General features: G+C 38.5%; 1 protein-coding gene across 1 annotated transcript in view; it reads left to right on the top strand.

The window, feature by feature from the left end:
- Nucleotides 1-10,683: 10,683 nt before the first annotated feature.
- The window catches only part of CEP128 (centrosomal protein 128), a 449,972-nt gene continuing 449,116 nt past the window's right edge, over nt 10,684-11,539 (top strand). The window contains exon 1 of the mRNA XM_064375102.1: nt 10,684-10,860. The gene's annotated coding sequence lies outside the window, so the exon portion shown is untranslated. The remainder of the gene's footprint in view (nt 10,861-11,539) is intronic.

Raw genomic sequence — 11,539 nt, 5'->3', positions numbered from 1 at the left:
TTTTTGTTTCTCAGATTCTCTATTATTTTTTCATGTTCTATTTCAATAATATATGCTCTGATCTTTAATATTTTATTATTCTACCTACTTGGGGTTTAATTTGCTCTTCTTTGTTTCTTAAGGAGAGGTTTCTTAAGACTGAGGTCACTGGTGTGAGACCATTTTTCTTCTATAATATTGTATGTATATAGTGCTGTAGACTTGCTGTATACTACTTTAGAGACATCTCATAGGTTTTGATATCTTGTAATTTCATTTTCACTCAGTTTAAAATATTTTTAATTTTTCATTTCGATTTCTTCCTTGATTTGTGGATTCTTTAGAAGCATGTTATTTAGTTTCCAAATATTTGAGGTATTCTCAGATATTATTCTGTTACCAATTTCTAAATTAAGTGCCTTATATGCAGGGAAAATAGTTTGTATAACTTGAACACTTTTAAATTTAATGAGACTCATTTTATGATTCAGAATATGGTCAATCTTGGTAAAATGTTCAGTGTGTACTTGAAAAAAATGTGTGATCAGCTTTTGTGGAGTTGTGTGTTCTACAAATGACTTTAGGTCAAGTTGTTGAAAGTGTTGTTTAAGTCTTATGTATTTTTGTTAAGTTTAAAGTCTACTTGTTATATCAGTTGTTGAGCTATGGGTACTGAACTTTTTTTTACCACAATTGGAGATTTGGTTTTTTTCCCTCATTGCATTTCTATCAGTTTTTTCTTCATGTAATTTGAAGTTCATGTATTTTGAAGTTCTGTTATTTGGTAAATAGGTGGTTAGGACTTTTATTTTCTTGTTCCCTTTATTGTTATTCAGTGGCCTTCTTTACCTTGTGATAGCCTTTGCTCTTTAATCTACTTTTCTGTTACTGATAGAGCCAATGCAACTTTCTTTTGATCAGCGTTATCATTGTATGCTTTTTTTCACACTTTAACCTCTTTCTGTTTTTATATTTAATGTGTAGTTCTTATAAATAGCATAGAGTTGAGTCTTGCTTTCAGTCTCACAATCTCTGCCTTTTGTTTGGGTTGTAAAGATCATTTACATTTGATGTCATCATTCACATTAGGTTTAAGTAGATAATCTTGCTATTAGTTTTCTATTTCCCCCACTGTTCTTTAATCCAATTCTCCTTTTTTTTTAAACATATGTTTAGATTAATTAAGGATTTTTTATGATTCAGTTTTATCTTCTTTGCTGAATCTTAGCTATAACTCTGGTTATCATACTCATTGCTTTAAGGTTTATAGCATGTACCTTCAAGTTATCATTGTCTATATTCAGTTGATAGTATACCAATTTACACATGGTTTAAAAGAACCCTTCAACACTATACTTGTTTATACTCAATTTCTCCTCTCCTGTCTAAACTTTATGCTTCTGTTGCCATACATTTTACTCATACATAGGTTATAAATCCTGCAATACAGTGTTATTATCTTTTAAAGAGATTCAAATAATAAGACAGTTACCACTTCTGGTCTTTCTCATTCCTTAGTATTGATCCATATTTTCCATGGCTGTCGCTTTCCTTTTGCTTGGATGACTTTCATTAATTTTTTTGTCAAACATATCTGCTGGTTACAAATTATTTCAGCTTTTGTGTGTCTAAACAAGTATTAATTTTGTCTTCTTTTTAGAAAAGGATATCATTCCTAGGGATAGAATCATAGATTGACATTATTTTTAACTTTCAGTACTTTAAAAATATTGCTTCATTTTCTTGGTGCTTGCATTGTTTACAAGGACAAATCTGATGTCAAAGTTTTTTTGCTCCTTTATAATATGCTTTTGTTTTTCCCTTACTCAGGCTACTTTTCAGACTTTGTCATTGGTTGAGAGCAATTTGGCTGTAATGTGCCTTGATATACTTTTCTTCATGTTTCCTGTGCTTGGGGTATTTTGAGATCCTTGGATTTGTGTGTTTATGGTTTTCATCAAACTTGGAAAATTTTTCAGCCATTGTTTCTCCATTTCTGCATATATGTTTTTTTGTTCCCTTATCTCTTTCCTCTCTTTTGAGTATTCCAATTATTGCACTTATTAGGCTAATTAAAGTTATCTCACGACAAGAATATTGATGCTTTTCTCAGTAAAAAATTATTTTTCTTTTTGTTTTTGATTTTGGATAGTTTCTTTTGCTATGTCTCTAAATTCAGTATTCTTTTTTATTTGTCCTCTCATAATATTTAATCTTCCACTAATCCCATCTAATGTATTTTTTATCTCATAAATTAGATTTCCATCTCCAGAAGTTCAATTTGGGGCTTTTAGAGAATATTTTCCTTGTCTCTTTATATAATACTTTTTGAACATTTAAAACATAATGATTGCTTTGATAGCTATATTAGTTTCCTAGGGCTGCTGTAACAAAGTACCACAAACTTGGTGGCTTAAAATAAGATAAATGAATTTGTTCATAGTTCTGGAGACGAGAAGTCTAAAATTAAGGTGTGGGTGGGGCAAACTTCCTCTGAGGGCTTTGTGGGTGGATGTCTCCTTGACTGTTCTGAGTTTCTAATGGTTGCTGGGAATGCTTGACATCCCTTGGATTATATCACTGCAATCTCTCCACTGTCAACATCAGGTGTTCTCTTCGTGTGCCTCTGCATCCAAATTTCCCTCTTCCTATAAGGACATCAGTCATTGTATTTGGATTCATGCTAATCCATTATAACCTCAATTTAATTTAAATATCTTTGAAGATGCTATTCCCAAATAAGGTCACATTCACAGGTACTGGGTATTAGAATTTCAAGATATCTTTTTGGGGAACAAAACTCAACCCACAACAGTGTCCTTGTTTGATAATTCAAATATATATATATTTGTCTATTTTGGATCAGTTTAGATTGGTTGATTTCTCTCCTGAAAATGGGTTGTATTTTTCTGTTTTTTTGCATTCCTGATAACTTTTGTTTGGATGGCAGATATTGTAAATGTTACCCTTTTTGACACTGAATTTTTGCATTCATGTAAGTATTCTTGAGATTTGTTGTCAGATGTAAATTACTTTGAAACAATTTGGGATTTGTGGATCTTGGTTTTAAGTTTTGTTAGGTGGGACTAACACACATGTAATCTAGGGCTAGTTATTCCTAGGCAAGACCCTTCTGATTACTATACCCAGTGCTCCATGAATTATGAGGTATTTCAAATCTGGCTGGTGGGAAGAGTCACTATTCCTGGTCCCCTGTGGGCAGCAGGCAATTTTACCTCCAATCTTGCTAGTTGCTTTTTTCTCCTGCCTCATTTTTTTCACGTGTGTGTAATGATTGGTATTCTGCTGAATCTTCCATGGAGACCCTTTATACTTTTCTGAAGTTTTATCTCTACATAGCTCTCTCCCTCCTGTAGTTTGTCCTGCAAACTCCACCTACCTGCATCTTCCCAGACTCTCAGCTTTGTCTCCCCAGTTTAAAGCATCCACTGGGTTCTATCTGGGTTTCCTCTCCTTGCTCTACAATCTGGAAACTCTCTCAAGGCAGTAAGTTGTGGTAATCATAAGGCTTTCTTTATTTATTTCCTGTCTCTCAGGGATCATGGTCCTTCTTGGTATGATAACCACTGCCTTGAAAAGCATTGCCTCATATATCTTGCCTGTTTTTTTGGTATAGTTCTGGTTGGAGGGTAAATCTGATCTCTGTTACTCCACCTTTGTTGAGACCAAAAGTGGTATGCTGAAACCTATAATACTTTACATCAAGATTCAGATAGCATGAATTGGCTTAGTGGCAATTATAATGTAGGCAAAAACTCTTATGCCCACCCAGTTTCAGTTCAGCAAATTGGAACATGCCTTAGGACTAACTATGTTCTAATAGTCTGCCCAACAAACTGCTATGACAATTAATAAGACAATTTTCTTTCCTTAGCATAACTTTTAAAATGGGGCAAATAAACACGAGATAAGATGATGATCAATCTTTATGATCAGGTTAAATAAAGAGACAAATGCACTCAGATCCATTAAACACACACACAAAAAACATCATTTTAAAGGTAACAAATGAACAAGAATCGCTATAGAACACTACTTTTTCCTTCTTGTAGAAGAATTATTAGCATGGTTCAAATATTAGAAAGTGGTGTCTGGCAATTCATGCCTCTGTGTGTTTTATCTTTTTTCAAAAAGTAGCCATTAAAGTGAAGCATTCCACTAGCTCCATTCCAGAACCTCTTTATTGATTAGCTGTATTGCTTAACTACAGAAATGTTTTACGATTTTCGTTTAGTACATTAATAGCGGCTCACTTTGACCTAAATGCATATGAATTACTGTGCTTTATATCTGTGATGCTCTTGGCAGTGATAATTACCTATAAATAGTAAGTGTGTGGCTGAAAAGAACTTCATGTGATCAACAGTGCTTTAACACAATGAATGGCTAAAGATGATTCTTTGAGTAGTGGGCAGTATCATCCTTGCAATATCTTGTTTTTTCATGTTGACTCTTCTTAGACTTGAAGGTAACTTGCAGACTTGATGTAGAAAGAGTCAACAACCATTTACAATTGTTTTCTGCGGATGTAAAGAGGGTGAATTTCACCACTGACTTGATTGAGAGAGAATTTTGAGTACTTCCATTTAGTCCCGCCTAAGCAAGCTTTGGGGGATTTCCATTTTTTTTTTTTTTTTTTTTTACCTATAACATCATACTTGATGTCTTCTTTCTTATGACTTATAATTGTGTAGTGATACTACAAGGGAGCTTGACCATCTGTGGTGGCTAGAGGGAACAAAGCAAAATCCAATGATGTAGGTGGTCACCAAGAACAATGCAGGCTACTTTTGTGGTAACATCCTCCTCTGATGCCTATGGGCAGAACAGCTAGCTTCAGGCTATGAATAGTGCTTGCTTGAGTGGAGGCTGGGCACTCTGTCAACATAGACTTTCTCCCTATGCCTGCAGGTCTGCCTCCTCAACCTCCTATTTCTCCCTTTCCAGGACCCCATTCTTTTCTATTATCACATTCCCAGTCAGGAACCTCTTTTCTTTTAGGGGAAATATCTTTCTTTCCTTTAGATATTTTCTTCCAAGTCATTTGTTTATAGCATGACTCCTTTGTGACAGCAGGAGTCATAAAAGGACTTAATATACTCATTTGCAAAAGGGTTTAACATACTCATTTTGCACAGGGTCCTACAACAAATTACGCAGCCTGTCCTATCTGAAGATGTTTATGTTGAATATTCAAAAGCCAGGAAGAAAATGCTTTATTTTCTTCTTCTTTTTCTTCCTCAACTCCTCTCCATTTCTGCTTTCTGTGGTCACATCCCATCTTTAAGGCAGTGAGTGCAGAACAGTGTAGCTGGCAGAAATGGAGATAAGGGGAGAATGAAGGTGAAAAAAATTCATATTTGAGGAAAATTTTGGTTAGTATTCCAAATACATTTTTGTGTCACATGGGCAATAATTAGTCTGCTGTTGTATCAGTCCATTCTCACACTGCTATAAAGAACCACTTGAGACTGGGTAATTTATGAAGAACAGAGGTTTAATTGACTCATAGTTCCACAGGCTGTACAGGAAGCATGGATTGAGAGGCCTCAGGAAACTTACAATCATGGTGCTTTGAAAGGTGAAGAGAATCCCAGCACTTTGGGAGGCCGAGGCGGGTGGATCACGAGGTCAAGAGATCGAGACCATCCTGGTCAACATGGTGAAACCCCGTCTCTACTAAAAATACAAAAAATTAGCTGGGCATGGTGGTGCGTGCCTGTAATCCCAGCTACTTGGGAGGCTGAGGCAGGAGAATTGCCTGAACCCAGGAGGCGGAGGTTGCGGTGAGCCGAGATCGCGCCATTGCACTCCAGCCTGGGAACAAGAGCGAAACTCCGTCTCAAAAAAAAAAAGAAAGAAAGGTGAAGAGGAAGCAAACACCTTTTTCACATGGCAGAGTGGGAGAAAGAGTGAAGGGGAAAGTGCTACACACTTTCAAACAACAGATCTTGTGAGAACTCACTCACTATTATGAGAACAGCAAGGGGGAAATCCACTCCCATGATCCAATCACCTCTCACTAGGTCCCACTCCCAACATTAGGGATTGCAATTCCATGTGGCATTTGGCTGGGACACAGAGCCAAACTGTATCAGCTGTTGTTGTTTCACAGTGTTATAAATCTGCAAGTTATTGGTGAAATACAACTTCTGTCCCTTCTCCTTGAAACAGTACTACCTCTGTTTGCCACTCACAGCTTCTTACATAATAGATGTCTTCCCTTCTCTACATTATTCATTCTAGATGAGTTGGGTAAGGATGCTTATGTCAATGCTTTTAGACTAGCCCCATTCCAGAACCTCTTTATTGATTAGTTCATCTAGGCATTTAATGTTTTGTATAGTTCAAAAGTGTTTCTGATGACACTGCTCGAGAAACTAGATCTAGAATTAACATCTTGGATCTTACAGGCTGGTGATCTCATTAATGGAATCTTAGTCAAGGCTCTTTAGATTTCAATCAACAGAACTAATCTTATGTCTTAAAAGGGAAATCATCACGAGGCAACAAGCTATTAACATATTATTTGTAAGTATATAGAACAAAATAATAGACTATCAATATTCCTGGAACTAACATTTTGAGGATGTCATAGTATTTGTCAGTTTACATATAATGTCAGCTTACATTCAATAATACTTACCATGAATTAGGCACTAGGCTTAGTGCTTTACACACATTTATTTATTTTATCTCCCAAACAACTCTACACATGAAGTACTATTTTTATTGTCCACATTTAGAAGAGGAAGAAATGAAGGCACAGAGTGATTAAGTAACTTGTTTGAAGTGACATTGCTGATAGATATTATAACTGACTTGAATCCCAGTGGTTTGGGTCCAGAATCTGTGCATTTAACCACCTCCAGTTGCCTCTAGTATATTGTAGAAAACAAGCACAGGAAATACAAGTGGGAATAACAAGGCTTGGATCCAGGAACCTGGAAGTTGTCAGGAACCAGGGCTGTATTCTCTTGGGCTTATTTCCTCCTGGCTGTGTAGTTTATTCCCTCTCACTGCTTTACTCACTTCTCTGTCTCTGCAGGTTAGCATTATCAGTTGCCTCTTGAACACAGATGAAGATGGCCACCCCTTTGTGATGACCTCAGCTCTTACCTGTACATCAAGACTATTCTGGTAACCAATTGGGAGCTTGAGTCCTAATTTTAAATTCTCAAAGGATAAAGAGCCTGACTGGCCCATATTATCTCATGTATCTGTCTACTCCTTGTCTAGTCAGCCATGGTGAGACAGGTAGGAACTTTGTATATCATAAACTAAGCTGGTGGGGCTAACACTGTGGGTAGAATCATTCCCCAGTTAAGGGGTTATGTGGGTGAGGCATGTCAAAAATATCTCCCGCATCTACCTTTGTCAAGGTATTATTATGTAATGAGAAGGTCATTGATGACACTAATCCTGAATAGGTACAATTTTGGGGAAAATGTGTTGAAACCTTAACCCCCAATGTTACTGTTTTTGAAAATGGGGCCTTTAAGGAGGTAGTTAAGGTTAAATTGGGCCACAGTATGAAGTTCTAATTCAATATAATGGAGGTCATTATAAGAAGAGAGAGAAACCATGTATGTGCTCATACAGAAAAAGGCCTATTTGAGGATACAGAGAAAAGATGGACATCTGCAAGCCAAAGACAGAGACCTTAGGAGAACCCAAACTTGCTGACACCTTGATCTTGGACTTACAGTCTTCAGAACTGTGAGAAATAAATTTTTGTTGTTTAAGTCACCCATTCTGTGGTATTTTATCAAATCCCTAGTAAACTAATACATCATGTAATCTCTGTGTGCCCCTACTTATCATGGTTTGCAAAAGGAGGGTACTGCAAATGATATTTGTATTAGTTCATTATAACACTGCTATGAAGAACTACCCACAGGTAGTTCTGGGTGATTTATAAAGGAAAGTGGTTTAATTGACTCACAGTTGTACATGGCTGGGGAAGACTCAGGAAACTTACAATCATGGCAGAAGAGGAAGAAAACACATCTCCTTTTTTCACATGGTGACAGTAGAGAGAAGTGGGGAAAAGCCCCTTATAAAACCATCAGATCTCCTGAGAACTCACTCACTATCATGAGAACAGCATGGAGGAACTGCCACATGATCTAATCACTCGTCACAAGGTTCCTCCCCCAACATATGGGGATTACAACTCAGATTACAATTCAAGATGAGATTTGGGTGGAGACACAGAGCCAGACCATATCAATACTCTTTGTGGATTTTTCCAAATCTAAACTCAGATGAGTCTGCTTGAGTATGGTACTGTGTTTGTATAATGTTTGTTGGCCATATTGATTAAAAGTAATACATATCTTTGGGAGTTATGAGACAATTTCACGTAAAATCTATTTTGTTGGCTTTAACTCATTTTGTCTGTTTTGTCAAGACATAAAAGAAGATTCAGTGATATGACTTCACTACATTTTTTTGGGATGCCACAGCTATTGATTGAGAGCACACCACATGATACACAGTTGCTATGAATTTAATAATATATTTAAGGCCGGGCGTGGTGGCTCACGCCTGTAATCTCAGCACTTTGGGAGGCCGAGGCGGGTGGATCACGAAGTCGAGAGATCGAGACCATCCTGGTTAATATGGTGAAACCCCATCTCTACTAAAAATACAAAAAAAAAAAAAAATTAGCTGGGCTTGGTGGCGCATGCCTGTAATCCCGCTACTCAGGAGGCTGAGGCAGGAGAATTGCCTGAACCCAGGAGGCAGAGGTTGCGGTGAGCCAAGATCGTGCCATTGCACTCCAGCCTGGATAACAAGAGCGAAACTCAGTCTCAAAAAAAAAAAAAAAAATATATTTAAGCATTTATTGATCAAAATGAACTAAAACATCTGATTTTTAACCCTTTGGTCCCAGCTGTGTCCTGCGATTTTTGATTTATTTGGTTAATATCACTTTAAAAAATAAGGCCTCTAGAATTGAATCCAATTCTCTAAATATGGTTAAACCAGGGAATAAAGGCTTTGGACAATCAGTTTTTATTAACGTAGCTCATGATTACATTAGTTCTTTCAGTAGGCATTTCTCCTGCAGTTGATCTGATTATCACTTCTTCAGAAAGGTTCTCTTTTATGGCTTTCCATAGAAGCCTATGCAGTATTCTATTACACAGAGATTTGTAATCATTTATTAGTCTTTTTCTCTCACGTGGTTCTGAGCAATTTGAAAGCAAGATCTATGTTGTTTATTTCCTTATTATCACACTGCACCTTGAGTGTCTAAAACAATGTCTGGATCCTAAGAAATATCCAGCATACATTTGTTGAATTATATGAATGAATTGTTTTGAAAGTTAAAATGTTAACAAGTAAACAGTTATGCTTCTATATGCATATGGGCAATTTTATGGCTGTTCTGAATTATCTTAAACTCTGTGTCCAGTGGAGTGTATTCTTGAGGAACAATTTCAAGGAAGCAGCTTGAAGACAGTTGCAAATGCATAGAAGGTTTTTAGAAGAATTATTTTATGTTCAAACCAATATGAGATAGTTTTATGTTTCAGTGTTGGCCAGAAAAGATATTTGAATAATTCTACTATATCAACTTTATGTGCTAATTATTTATGACTCTGTGTGTGTGTGTTGGGAGGGGGGATAAGGAGGGAGGGAAGGAGAGAAAGGGAGAGAAAGACACTGAGAGAGATATGAACGGAGAAGGGCAAGTAAGGAAAGGGTGAGAAGAAAGATAAAGATTTAATAAGGTTAGGTCCCTTTGAAGGGCCAATAGAAGGGACCAACTGGGAAATGGATTATAGAGTACAAAATTATTAGATTAGGGAACCCTTGTTATTTAACATGATCTAACTCTTCTTCACGTAGCCAGGAAAGCTTTGGTAGATCAGATCATATTTGATTTTAGCCTCAAAGAAGGAAGGGGAAGTGGTCTTTTTGGCAGAGAAGAAAAGGGCAATTCGCATGACTAATTTGTTACTTCTTAGCTTTTCCAAAGTTCAGTTTTTTTATTGAGGTTTTCATTCTCTTCGTGACTGAAACCAACTCTCTGAGTACAAAACATTTCTTTTATGTTCTAGAGTGAGGAGATGACACCTAGACTGAAGTAGCAGCAGTCATGAGCTGACAGCCTCACATCTACTTTTGTTGTGCTCTGAATGAGCCATATGATTTTAGGCAAGTCCCTTACTCTTTCTACGCCAAACAGGTTGGACTACATAATCTTCTCCGCTCCCTTCCGGTTATAAGAATTTGTGAGTCTTTGGAAAAATATGCTGGACCCTGGTATTAAGGGGATTTTTACCTTTCAGTGCTAGAAATTGTCCTTCCCTGTCCCCCCACCGCTCCCTTGCCCTTTTTCTACCACTTCCCCAACTTACCGTAGTCCTGGGGGACTCCTTTTGTCCCCCAGTCACAGTCAAGGCTAAGGAAGCATTTTTATTCACTTTCTATCTGGAGTTTGACTCCTACAGAGGAGGCTGGTCCTTTAAAAAAAAATAGAGCAGGGCAAGAGGGCGCGGCCGAGGGATCAGGCTTTTTCCGGGAAAGTTACCCGAAGGCCAGCCATATGGCATCCTGGGATTTGCAGTTTCTTTCCGGGACGCTCTCCCTTGGTAACTCCTTGATCGTGAAGCCGAGGTGGACTACAACTCCCAGAGGGCAAAGCGGCGGCAGCGGGGTCCAGTACTCTCGTTGTGGCTGGGCGGCTAGTTCAAGTTGCCATAGCTGCGAGTCTGGGGAGAGCAGAGTCGGTTGAGTCGCAGCGTTTGGTCAGTTGCACCTTCTGGGTCGCTGGTAGCCGCGGAAGCCGGGTGGGCCCTAGGCGATGATCCGGCATTAACGAGTTGGGGTCATCCTCCATCTCAGGTATCTGCCCCCGCCTCCCGTTTTCCCTTTTTCGACCACTTCCCCATCTTACTGTAGACGTTTTCGTCCCACTTCCCCTCGTCCCAGGGGTGGGGACCTCGGAGCGGTGCGGGATCTGGGGTGGGGCCGTGGATGGGTGGAGTGTGTGCAGAGGTGAGGGGAGACGGCGCGCCCGTTCTCCCGAGGCCTCCCTCCGTCTGCAGGAGTGTCAGCGGTCAGGTCCTGGGCAGATTATGCAGATAATCTGAGCTGCGTTGATTGTCTTTCCTTTTGGAGCACCTTGCTCCACCGCTAGCACCTGTGAAGCTTTAAGGGCCAGGAGATTGGACTCATTCGGTAGGTCCTCCAGAGAACCGTCTGACATTTGCTTGCCTGTCCTGCTGTAGAACTTGATATTTATGTATATATATAAAATACCTGTTTTGTAATCACTGAAAGCTTGCTACTCTTTGGAACGCTTGACCCCTCTTTCTGTGCCGTTATGGGAGTTGTCCCAGCCTTAGCTGTTAGCGGCCCCTTAATTGAATTATTTCGTAAAATGACCTGACGTTGAATCCCAACTGCATCTTTTTGGTTTGATGGAGCCAATCTGTTATGTAGGCGTCTGGTAAAACCTGACCATTAATTGCAGCGTTGAGTGTTATGTAAAATATCTAGCACAGTGCCTGGCACCCTGCAA

This window comes from Aotus nancymaae, unplaced genomic scaffold (assembly GCF_030222135.1).
Source record: "Aotus nancymaae isolate 86718 unplaced genomic scaffold, 86718_ANA_hifiasm-v0.15.2.pri h1tg000011l, whole genome shotgun sequence".
Taxonomy (NCBI): Eukaryota; Metazoa; Chordata; class Mammalia; order Primates; family Aotidae; genus Aotus; species Aotus nancymaae.
The sequence above is the reverse complement of the archived record's forward strand: the minus strand, read 5'-3'. Positions and strand labels throughout refer to the sequence as shown.